The sequence below is a fragment of the Elgaria multicarinata genome, chromosome 7 (assembly GCF_023053635.1).
Source record: "Elgaria multicarinata webbii isolate HBS135686 ecotype San Diego chromosome 7, rElgMul1.1.pri, whole genome shotgun sequence".
NCBI classification, from domain to species: Eukaryota; Metazoa; Chordata; class Lepidosauria; order Squamata; family Anguidae; genus Elgaria; species Elgaria multicarinata.
In genome coordinates, this window is record NC_086177.1 from 80,223,959 (window position 1) to 80,237,523 (window position 13,565).

The following is a 13,565-nucleotide window of genomic DNA, read 5'->3' on the forward strand; positions in this document are numbered from 1 at the left end:
CCCCTCCCCCCCCACCTGGAGGCTTTAAAAGCAAGGCTGGAGCTGAAGAGAGGCGCTGCTTCAGGGGGAGAAATGCTGTTCCACCAAGGGTGAGCTATTCCAGCTGATCCCCTCCCCCCCCACCTGGAGGCTTTAAAAGCAAGGCTGGAGCTGAAGAGAGGCGCTGCTTCAGGGGGAGAAATGCTGTTCCACCAAGGGTGAGCTATTCCAGCTGATCCCCTCCCCCCCCCCCCACCTGGAGGCTTTAAAAGCAAGGCTGGAGCTGAAGAGAGGCGCTGCTTCAGGGGGAGAAATGCTGTTCCACCAAGGGTGAGCTATTCCAGCTGATCCCCTCCCCCCCACCTGGAGGCTTTAAAAGCAAGGCTGGAGCTGAAGAGAGGCGCTGCTTCAGGGGGAGAAATGCTGTTCCACCAAGGGTGAGCTATTCCAGCTGATCCCCTCCCCCCCACCTGGAGGCTTTAAAAGCAAGGCTGGAGCTGAAGAGAGGCGCTGCTTCAGGGGGAGAAATGCTGTTCCACCAAGGGTGAGCTATTCCAGCTGATCCCCTCCCCCCCACCTGGAGGCTTTAAAAGCAAGGCTGGAGCTGAAGAGAGGCGCTGCTTCAGGGGGAGAAATGCTGTTCCAACCAAGCTTTCTTTTCTTTTTATCTTTTTATCTGGTTTGTTTTGCTGTGAACTTGTATTTAGTATATTTTTGAGTATTATTGTGATGTTGCTGATTAGTATATTGTTAAATATTGTTGTAGTTCTAATTTTTGTAAACCGCCCAGAGAGCTTCGGCTATTGGGCGGTATAAAAATGCAATAAATGAAATGAAATGAATTTTCTGCTACATCGCAAGGTTTTGAAGTAGAATCTTCTTTTTGATGGGGAAACTGAAAATGCTGCTACTACATGGGTATTAGGAGCAGTAATGATTAATATAAAACTGCTGGATCTTAGTGGGTGATGTATTAAAAATCTCTAAGGACTGCTGAAAAGTGCATAATTTTATATAGGGAACTAACAAAAGAAGAAAAGACTTAGAGCTGACTTCCCCAACCTGGTACCTTTTTGACACTTATCAACCCTGGCCAACACTGTTATCTTTCGGGCGCCAGGTCAAGACTTTTCTCTTCTCTTCTCCCAGGCATTTAACAGCATTTAACAATGCTAAGTTTGTTTTTTAATGGACCCCAGAACTGTTGTTTTTATATTTTTGATGGTTTAAAATTTTGTATGTTTTTAATGCTTATTGTTTTTAACTTTTGTAAACCACCCAGAGAGCTTTGGCTATGGGGTGGTATATAAATGTAATAAATAAATAACTCTTTGGAATCCAGGAGCAAGGGAACGGAAGATAAAGAAGCGGTCCTTCTGATTGTGTGCTATAATCAAACAGCAGGAGGATCCAGGATGCTGTTGCTAGTGGACCCTTTAGGATAATGAGTAAGTCTAATAAGGTCCTGTACACTCTGTTGACACAGGAAGTAAGACATACCACATGGCACCATAGACACCAACAGGATAGCATTGATATGGTGCTCAGTCAATTATTTATTTATTTCATTTATATACCACCCCACAGCCAAAGCTCCCTAGGTGGGTTACAACAGTTAAAAATGGTAAACGTTAAAAAGTATACAAAATTTAAAAACCATCAAAAACATAAAAACAACAGTATAACAACAACAGTCAACACAAGGTAAGTATTTATAATTTACTAATTTTACTTAAATTTATAGAAGGGTATCCTCTACTGCTGCAGCCCTAGCAGGGACACCCGCTATTACAATGAAACAGCAATGCTTACTAGCACAACCAGAAACTACTGCTTTGAAAATGAGACAACTCAGCAGAGGTCAAGGAAGGGAGCATTGCTGACTTGTCCCATTCTAGAAGCAGTCATTTCAGATAGCTTCTTGGGTTATGCTAGCAAGCGCTACCATCCCATTGTGCTGGCGGTCTTTCCTGCTAGTGCAACATGTTTAAAGGTGGCTGATTGCCAGTACTGGATACTGCCTATGGGTTGTATCCAGTGCGGTCAGTCTGTAAGCAGGAACAGTTTCCCCCTCTCCACTGGACACCCCCTGCATGCCCCCAGATATGCTCCAGAGGGTTTAGAGATCTTCAGACCAGACTGGGGAGTATGTAGTGGTTGCAGGGGAAGTCTAGCAAGGGGAAGTCCTGTTCCACAGACAGATGGCCACTGGCATGACATTGAATGTAGCTTTACATGACCATCTTTGTGCAGTATTTATATTGATGAAATTCTTCATCTAACGGCTACATTGAACTCTCTCCAAAACCAAAGCTCCGTTAGATATTGATTTTTTAAAACCTGAAATATGGCTTTGTTCCATGTGCAAGACATCATAAAATCCAAGGATATTTTTTTTATCTCTCTGTACAATAAGGCTGCTGGAGAATATGCATCTTATAGGGGTAGTTCAACAGCTGTAGCTACAAGTCTGCATTGTTAAGCAAGGTAAGTAAATAAACACTGGAATTCCTTTATAAGGGTACTTATTAAGGTTGTTGCTTGCTTATCTCACTGGAAATTGTTGTAAGCACAGGATGTAACACTATGACAGATGATTGGCATGGATGATGGCTTAAACTAAGGTGTTCCAGTATGTCAAAACAGACACAGCAGGTAAGCAACAAAATCAAGGCTTCCAGTTTGACAATGCTTTATTATTTCAAGGCTCAAGGTGCTTTAAAATGAAAGCAGAACAATTTAACGGTACCATCTACCAAGTACAGCTAACACTTGAAAGCAAAGAGGAAACAAGAGATCAGTGAACTGTGATTTTAAAACAAAGGGGCGGAGAGTCACACTCAGATCTGAGCAGAAATATTTACAGGTTGGTCAAATCAATATATTTATTGCTTGTGGCACATCTGAGATTGGATTTCCTCTCTCTCCCCCCCCCCCCATCAATGTTATCTAGACAAGTTAACAAGGGGTACATATTTCTTATAAATACATTACCAAATTAGGGAAGTTGGAATAATAATTGTGGTAATGATTTAATTATAGCTCCTGCAATATACTTGAGCCAGGATTAAACAAGTTTGACTTTTTTAAAAAAGAAAAGAAAATCAATGGTATATATTATTTTTGATTAATTTCCACCCTTTGACACTTTTCTTTAATTTCTTCCCCCCCCCCAATATTTCTTCACCATTTTAAAAAACAACATCCTGTTTGATTTAAACTATACATGGTTTAGAGAGACAATGATGAAATCTTAAAAAAAAAAATAGAGAGAAAATAGGGTGACCATATTTTGGAAACCAAAAAGGAGGACAACATGGCCGCCTCATGGAGAGGTGCCCATCAACATGTCCAGCCCCCAAGGGGGCATGCTCACCAGCATGTCCAGCCCCCAAGGGGGCATGCTCACCAGCATGTCCAGCCCCCAAAGGGGTGTGCCCACCCAAACATGGCCTTGGTCATAGGTCTGATTTCACAGCACACAATTAAGACAAACCTGTTCTACATAACATCTTAATGTTAAAATCACTGGAATAAAGAACAAGTGAGACATTCAATGTATCTGAAATTAACTTCACTCATTCCTACTTCTGTAGCTTTTGCTGTACGTTGAAGCTTTTGCTATACTGTGTGCTCAGCTACATCAAGCAGGGTATTCCACTATGAAAGCGGTATATAAAAGGCAGGAGCCACACTATTACTTTATAGAGGTATTGAACTGCACTGCAGGATCTACACTACTGTTTTATAGTGGTACTGAAGTGCACTGACAACTGTTGGGGCCCATGACACATCTACACCAATCAGGATATAACACTATGAAAGTGGTATGAAAGTGGTATATGGTATGTGTCATGGGCCCCAACAGTTGTCAGTACACTTCAATACTGCTATAAAGCACTGGTGTGGCTCCTGGCTTTTTTATACCACTTTCAAAGTGGAATATCCTGCTTGGTGTAGATGAGCCCTGTGTGTGATACAGTCTTCCCTTCCCTCAAATATCTTTTCTGACTGCAAATCCTTCACTGGATGACCATAGTCTAACCGTTCCTAACATTTAACTGTTTCCCCATCACCTTACTGCATACTGCTACCACTGAACAAATGAAGCAGTTGACAAGTATACAACAACCAAACAACCAAGCATTCAGAAAGAGTATAAACTACTATTAGCCTGCAAATGTTAGCCATGGAACAAAATGGACTAAAGGCTACCACCTCTTAGCTTGTTTCAACTTCAACCAGACATAACAGTCAAAAACAACCGAGAAAAACACACCTACATTGAAACTGCAATACCTAATGACAAAAATGTTGCCGAAGAGGAAAAGAGAGAAAAATATACACCACTGGCTATGGAAGTTAAAGAACTATGGCAACAGGAAAAATTTACAATTATTTGTTAGTCACATCAGTCACTGACATCATGTGTGTTTTTTACAGAAAACCTTCAGAAATTAGGCCTACCAAAATACATGCACGCCAACATCCAGAAAGCTGTCATACTTAAAACATGTTCAATAGTCAGGACATTTCTGAATCAGTAAAAGACAGCATGACTTGGCAAAGCCCATCATGTTCATCTAGAAAAACCACCACAAGCAAGAAAAGAGAGATAGATGATGATGATGGTGATAGCAACCCTGTTAATTTTTTTAAAGTTTCTTTAAGAAGGATGAACAATTGTCAGCCACTGTTACAAAATATACATCATGCCAATTATAGCAAACAAATTGGAAAGGAAGGTCTATGGGTCTAAAATGCATTATTTAATAGGAACATCACCTCCAAATCATCCCCCCAACTCACAGAAAACTACAGCCACACCCACTACAAACATGCACATGCATTCATTCAGTCAAACAACCAGGCATCCCATTCAGACATCAACACACTTACACTACCAGAACATGTGTGCGTGCACACACACACTCAGCATCACTCACTCCAAAAACAAGCATGCACACATGCATGCACATGTGTATTCAAAGACCCCATGCACCCCATTCACCAATACATTCTCCCTCTCCCCCTCCCTCTCTCTCACACACACAAACACACAAACCTCAGTCTTACCTCCTACTCGCTTCTTCTCTTTCTTCTTCTCCTCCTCCTGCTGCTTGCTTCTTTTTGCTGCTTGCTGCTTCTTCTTGCTGCTGCTGCTGCTTCCTTCTTCTTCTTCTTCTTCTTCTTCAGCGCTCTGTGTGTGTGTGTGTGTGTGTGTGTGTGTGCTGGAGGCTGCGTTGCTGGAAGTTCCTGCACGCAGCCCCCAACCACTCACCTCGCTCTCACTGCCTACCCCTCGCGGTGGCCATCTTGAATCTCGCCCGAACTCACATGAGATCTCAGCTGTTGGCTGGGTCTTGCAAGAGTTCCCAGCCAGCTGCCAAGATCTCGCATGAGTTCAGGCGAGATTCAAGATGGCCACCGCCATTCACCGGGGAAACTTAGGCCTGGTAAGTTGGGGTTGTGGTTGCTACGGGCCCAGTAACCACAACCCCAGTATTTTGGGCCCTAAGTCTGGTTTCTCTGGACCCCGAGATCTCCCCGGAGGTTTCCAGAATTTTCTGGAGGGTCTGGCAGCCTAGAGAAAAGCACTTTGAGAAGGGGCTATTCATATTGGTGCCACAGTGTGTTGGGTTAACCCTTTCCTCCATGCTATTTTCCCAGTTAAATACCTCCCACTCCCTTCAGAAGGAGCTACTTTCCCCATAGGGTAAAAGAAGTGTGGGCCCTCTGACCCCTGGATGTTCTCTATTCAGCTTTTCTCCCAGGCTCCAATGCCTTCCATCTCAAAGTTCTGCTGGAGTTTCTCCAGCCAGGTGCTACAGAAAGCGCCCCCCCCTCCATTTTGCAGGAGTGAGCTGGGGATGAAGGCATTTATCTCCAATCAGTTATCAAAGAAAAAAGTTGGAAATTCCCATACTCAACCCTTTCTGTACCTCTGAACTGAGGAAACCCAGCAGTGTTTCAGATTGTTCACGTTTGCATAGAACCTAATGGTCTGTAATGTCTGAAAACTCTTAAAATCTTTTTAATGCACTGTCAAATGGTGGCACCTGCCATTTACCATGTCAAGGATTCAGTTAAGTTTCAAGCCTTTGAAATTTGGCCACCTATGACTACTCTGGATGTATTTTAAATTGTATTACCCACTTTCAGTGACAAAATCATGACATCTTAATCACCCACATTTAGTTTTTTAACAGTTTTTAATGCTTTATGTGTGTATGTTCTGTGTTTTAGAATTTTAAATTTTGTATACTCATTTTTATCTTAATTTTAGAATTTCTGTAAACCGCCCAGAGAGCCTTATATACTGTAAGTGCAATAAATAAAATAAAATAAATAAATAAAGTAAAATGGAGTTCCAATAACTTTACTACACTGAAGAAGATACAGAAATTGACCCTGTGTTAGAAAATCAGTTCAGATATATACTCCTACATTGATTTCTTATCACTTGTTCACTCAAGCCATTATGACATGCAACATCTAGAAGTGGATCCAGTGAAAAGCTCAGAACCACAAACTAGTTGTGTGTGTCCAAACTGTGCTGGGTCCAGGTTTTTTTTTGGGGGGGGGCATGGTCAAGATATTCTCAATGGACTGTAAATGCAACTTCTTTCTCACCAACATTATCAACAGCTGTTATTGTTCCACCTCTTTCTCATCATTGCTATCACATTTTAAATGGCATAATAGCCACACATGAAATATCATATATTTTGCTTCTTTGTGAGATACTCATCAGGGAATTCAAAAATTATAATAATTCAAAAATACTGTTGACTAACTGGTTTTGATATATTTCTTCGGCAGCGTCCTACTTAATTAGAAGCTTAAAATGGAGTGAAATATTAGTATGGGCTCATGAATAGTATTTGCCTCCAGCAAATGTTTACCTTGTATATGGCATTCTTGGTTTGGACCCCAATTACCTGGATATTGCCTTGATTTTTTTAAAAAAATCAAAAATGGAAATTGATCTATGATTTAACCATTAACTCACATATTAATTTCAATGATGTATGAATGAATATATTTTATTACGGTCATTGACCAATACCAACAGTACATTTAACAAACACTCTATACAAAATACGTTAACATACCAACATCTAGAGAGTCAGAGTTCATAATAGTTATATCAACAAATCCATCTAAAATCACAGAGTACACTCAGGGGCTAAAAAGGTACGGCATGTTATTGCAATTGCACAAAATTTAGCTACTTTATTGGTAATATAAGGAATCTTATCCGAGAGTAATAAGGAAATATAAAATTTTGCAGTTCTACTCGCATATTTATATAAAATAGGTAGAATAAGATTGTTCCTAAGATCCCTATAAAAAAGAACAGTATAAAAGTACATGACTCACCATTTCAACATCCCCGTTATTACAGGGGCATAGACGGTCTTGGAATGGTATTCCCTGGAATCTCCTCTCCAAAAACTTGGAGGGCAGAAATGATGTAGAGTTTTAAAGATGTTTCCTTTTAAATTCATTGCAATTCAGTTTTCTTGTAGCAACAAAGGATGTTATGTCCTTGCATCACTGCCACAGCCATTGTTATCTTTTGTTCTCACTTTGTTAACTTTTCTCATTTGTTAAGTTCACCTTATCTCGATCGATGTATACATATATGCCAAACATTCCCCCTATAGGTTCTTCTTATATATGGAATCTCATCCCAAAAATAAATCTGTTAGTCTCTAAAATGTCAGCGCTTTCAACATGCTTTGGCTGCTGCAAACACAAATCTCCTCAAATTTGACCAAGTATATTGAAAAGGTTTTGAATAGATTTGAAATATCTGTCATACACATTGTTTTATCTTTATTGTGCAGCTAACAGATTTGTCCCATCAGTATAGATGTGACATTGCAAACATGCAGTTCTCTTCAGAACTCATTCGCAAAATATTTGTTGCAGCACGGTCCTTCTCATCACACTCTGCTTTCCCTCCGGTGTTGACGCTTTCAGTCTAAGTGCCATGTCTGATTACCTTCACTACTGCTGAAGCATGTTTTCACCATGGGTATGAAGGGATAATGAAGAAAAGCCCCCGCCCCACTATCTTTTGACATTATTTTGTGTGTCTGTATCATATTAGAGATGTGCAGATTTGTGTTGAATCCATTCTGTGTTTCCTGGATTTTCATGCTTCAGAACATAGGAAGAGCCTTTCTGGATCAAACCAAGGGTTCATTTAGTCCAGTACTCTGTTCACACAGTGGCCAACCAGCTGTCAACCAGGGACCCACAAGCAGGACACAGTGCAAAAGCACCCTCCCACCCATTTTCCCCAGCAACTGTTATACATAGGCTTACTACCTTTAATACTGGAGGTAGCACATAGCATCAGGCCTAATAGCCACTGATAGTAGCCTTCTCCTTCAGTAATTTATCAAACCCCCTTTTAAAGCCATCTAAGTTGGTGGCCATCACTACATCTTGTGGTAGTGAATTCCATAGCTGAACTATGCACTGTGTGAAGAAGTGCTTCTTTTGTTCTGTTTTCCACTCATTGTTAAAATTGGATATTTTCCCCTCCATTGGAAAAGTCCACTCAAAAGTCCACTGCAATTTATATGACGTACACTGGCATGTAACATTTTGCATATTTTTCTTCGCTCAGTGAACAATTACTGAGAAGAGCATACAAAAAGCAGTGCTACACAGCAAAGGCTGAGCAGTAATCAGACATGTGTGTTTTATTTTGTTTTAATGGTTTATATATTAGCATATTTTCCAATAACTGTACATTGATGGTGCTATATAAATAATAATAATAATAATAATAATAATAATAATAATAATAATAATATTTTCATATGACTAATGCTAGTCTGTGGAATTTGCGTAACTCAGAAGATGCCAGTTTGCTGCAGAATTAGCAGGTCAGATTCATAGCAACGCGAAGTTATATGAATTCATTTCAGTTTTCTCTGACTTCCCTGTCCTGTCCTCAGGTCCCTCAAGGCCCAGTGTCGCCTGGTGTAGCCTCTCTGGGAATATGAGGAGTGCCTATAGCTGTGGGGAGGGTATCTCATGGTGTTTTTGGCCTTGGGATCTTCATATGAGGAAGAAATCTCCAGCACTGCAAACTAGTTGCATGTGCATGATAAGAATATAACATGTGAAGCACATACACATCTTTTCTTTTCATTTTAAGGGTATCTATACTGCAGGTACAAAAGATGTAGAGCTGCAGTGGGCATTTGTATTAGAGCTGTGCACAAGTGGCCTCTCAAAATTCTCCATCCTATTTGTGAGTAGAGAAATTGGAAGGATAATTTCACCAAATTTCTCCAGGGAGAGGAGAAATTCTTCAACAATTTCTCACAGGTAGGCATCACCATTGGCAAAGGTTGTAGAACAGCTTTGTTCTTTCTCTCCTAAGGGTTTTTTGAATTATTATTTTTTTGCACTGCCACTGCAAGTGGCACCAGCAATGTCAGATGCCTGGTTGCTGTTTTGGATCCTCCACAATGCCCCGTCTACCTAGCATCATTCCAGGGCATTGAGGAGAGGGAATGCAGCCACTACAAAAAAATAATGGTAAAAAACTGTGCAGAAAATTCTGGAATGTATCATTTTATTTCTAGGAAGTAAGAAAAGAAACTCTCAGGAAGTTCCCGAAAGTTTTCTTTCCCCATGAAAGGGGGTTCCATTTTTCTGCCCCATTTTCAGGGCACTTTATAATTTATTTTGAATGTGTGTTGGTGGTGGAAGGCAATGGCTACATTTTTCTTTCTATTACACATCTCACCATTGCTCTACAGTCTCTGGGCTACCTGCACATGCTTATCTAAAAAGGCCCTATGGGAGGAATACATTTATGATGTCTTCCCCTGGGTGGGAAGTGAGGGAAGCCAAGCAGGTTACAGGCTGTCAGGGAGACGATTGTACAATGAGAGACAGGACACTCAGACACATTCCTCAGTCATCTTATAAGTAAGGTAAGCACAAAAACCCTGAACCAAACCCATGAGAATTTGTCTGAAATTTCTTTTCCCTTGGATTTCTTTTCAAAAGCAATTTATTTTCTTTCAAATTGAATGAGAATGGTCAAAATTTTCATAGGAGAATTTTTCAAGACAGCGCTGGCAGACTCATTTTTTTTAAGGCATAAGGAATTACCTCATAACAAGTCAGACAACCAGTCTGTGTAGCTTAGTATTGTCTTCATGAGGGATGGGCAGAAGGTAGATCTCCAGATGTTTTGAACATTAACTCCCAGCGTTGTTGACTATTGGCCATTGTGGCAAGGGCTTGTGGCAGTTGGTTTAAAACAACTGGAGATCTACCTTCTGCTCAACCCTGGTCTACACTGATTGTCAATGGGTCTACTGACAGGAGATTTTCCTAGCCCTACCTGGAGTTGCTAGAGATTGAAACCAGGGCCTTTTGCCTGCAAGACATGTGCTCTGCCACTGAGCTATGGCCCTTTCCAAAAGCATTTTAAGCATCGCAGTGTTAGCTGGGGTGGTGCACAACACAGATGTGTAAGATAAACTTACTGGCAGTGCGGGGAGTGTCATCTGTGAAGAAGCAGAGTCCTGCAGTGGCCATTTGATGTCATTGAAGCCTTAGCATATAATCCCGTGCTCAAGATAGCACACATATTGACATTGTACTAGCCTCTGTGTTATCCAGTAAGCTTTTTCAAATACAGAAGTGAGGTCTTTACAAGGCACAGTGAGCTTGCAACAAGGGAAGTGTGATAAACATGCAATTTATGCCACTGAGAGCACATCTAGGAGGCAACTTCTGACACTTTTGGATGGATGATTATGCTGTAGGAAAGTAGGACAAGCAGATCCAGAAAAAGGAAGAACCTGTATTTCTATAGCTGTTTGAATGGATCTTCTGTTGCTGTTTGCAGCAGCACAATTTATTCTGTTCTCCCAATTACTCCTCCCCTAGTATGGAAGGGCAGGAAAAACCACCACAGAAATATGATTGTAAGTTGGGTGTGGGCTGTAGGGTTTGGATGTATAGTACACTGACAGGACATTGCCCCTCTTCAAAGCTGCTATGGGGGGTGGCAGTGATACTAACAGTGGGGGCTGGTGGTCCAATGTCAGTGGGGCAGTGAACCTGTTCTGGATTTCAGTCAGAACCAGTCAGAACTCTAAAGAAGCTGTCCAAGGCCGTTTAGAATTCTAACTGTTTCTAACTGAAACCTGGAGCAGATTCACTGTCCCACTGACATTGGAGCCAGCAGCCTCCGGTACACTAATGAATACCAATTAACTAATTAATCTTTCACCAGGTGTGGCATTAGAAACCAGTACTCTCAGGAAGCTGGAAGGGCTCCTGTACCTCAGCTGGGCCCAATCTTACTGACATCTGACCTGGACCCTTATACCAAGCAACTTAGCTTGGGAGGCCAGGATTTTAAATTTCCCACAATGCCCCAGACACTACATTGGGGGCATTTTAAAATGGCAGCTTCCTAGCCATCTACTGTTGCTCTCTGGTAGGCTCATGGCCGAGGGGATCCATTGATATAGGAGGAACTGATTTTGTCAATGTTTTATTTTTTAATGGATTTGCCCATTTGCATTTCTGGAATCTTCCAACGAGTTGAGAGAGAGCTGCACATAGAAATCTACATTGTTTGTGAACTTTCTAATGCAGCACCTCAGGGGTAATATGCACAAAAATGCACATATTAGGGGGAAATGCACACAAAATGTATATATCTGGGGTTGGGAGAGGGAGTCTGCGCAAGCCTGCATTTAAAGTACCTAGAAAAATATGTACGTATAACACAAACACACAAAAATGTTTCCTCCGCTGTGGCATTCCAGCTGTAGAATGAGTTTCCTGGAGAGGTTCGCCTGGCACCTACGTTATACTTTTTTCGATGCCAGGTAAAGACCTTTTTTATTATCCAAGTATTTTAACAGTTTATCATCATAGGGCATGCCTACACCAGCCCTGTATGGTGTAGTCCCTGGATCATCCCTGTGCGACCAGATGATGCACAGGGGATCCCGGGGGCAACCCCTCAATTTTCCCAAGATAATTGAGCAGGATCTATACTGCTGCTTTATAACAGTTTATAATGATTTTGATAACTGTTCAGGCTCAGGAAAATTACATACACTGTTTTCAAAACATTTTCAAAGTGTTATATACCGCTCGGTGTAGATCTGGCCCCCAGTTATCCCGATTTTTCCCATGGTCGCAGGACCATCCCAAGATCACGGGAGGTGTGGGTGCCTGTCCCGCCTGATGCACCAGAAACAGGCACAGTGCAGCTCCTTGCCCATCAGGGGAGGGGGTGGCAGCAATTTTGCCACCCCTGGGATGTCAGGGAGGGTAATTGGGGAGCAGTTTCAGGGGGAAAGTTTATTTTTAAAAATTTTCTTACTTTTTGTTGGAGCGGGGCCTCACTCTTGCTTGACCGGCCCCGCTGCTTCAAAAAAAAAAAAAAAAAGGGTGGCCACAATGTGCTGCTTCCTCCCTGGATGTTGTGCGCCACGCGTGAACCCAGAGGGAGGATGTCACAATCAGCATATCGTAAGATCCTCCCCCCTCCCTCCCTAGGTGTAGAGATGTCCCATGTCTTCTAACTTTGCTGTTTTAAATCAGTATTTTAAATCTGTACAAAACTCTACATTGCTGCTTGATTTTATCCTTACTGTGCTTTTATTTGTACTTTTATATTGTGCTTTTTATATTGTGGTTTGTTTTATACTGTGAATTGTATTTTATGGTTTTAATTTTTGTGAACTGCCCAGAGAGCTTCAGCTATTGGGCAGTATAGAAATGTAATTAATGAATGAATAAATAAATACAAACAATAGAGAAAATGCACACTGCTGCTGATTTTCCTGGTTGTGCTTTTATATTGTATTTTATATCATCTTTTTATACTGTTTGTTTTATATTTTGAATGGTTTTAATTTTTGTGAACCGCCCAGAGAGCTTCGGCTATTGGGCGGTATAAAAATGCAATAAATAAATATATAAATAAATATGCACATTTCTATAAGGTTTTTTCCCCCCTTTTCTTTGCAAGCTGATGTGGAAATGGTACTTAATAATGAGCTCGACCTTTAAAAACCAGCAAATTGGGCAAGGGATCCCTCCATCCCTCATCTTAGCTAGTGGACTTCAAGTGACTATTGGACATTTGGTGAACCAAACGAGCACAGCCACATATACCAACCGATGTTTCCCCTTAGAAATGAATGATTGTGGTTGTGATGAGAAGAGCTGGTGTTGTGTGTGCGCGCAACCATTGTGTTCCGATGAAAAAGAGAGAAACTGCAATCGCTGAACTGCAGGAACCCAGAACTAGGACAAGGGCAACAATGATTACAGTAAGCTCAGAGTGCTTGTTCAGGGTGGTGAAAAGTGCCCTTGAGGGAATGATCCAGTAGGCAGCATCTTTGCTTGAAGTGCTGTTGGTCCCAAAGAATGACGGAGATAAAAGCGGCAATAGGGCTTGACATTTTTTATTGGATCAATATTTGCTGGCAATACCCTGTTTGCTGCATGAAGTAAAAAATAAAAATAGGAAACCCTGAAACTACAGACCTTGGGGAAATGCAAGTATTATT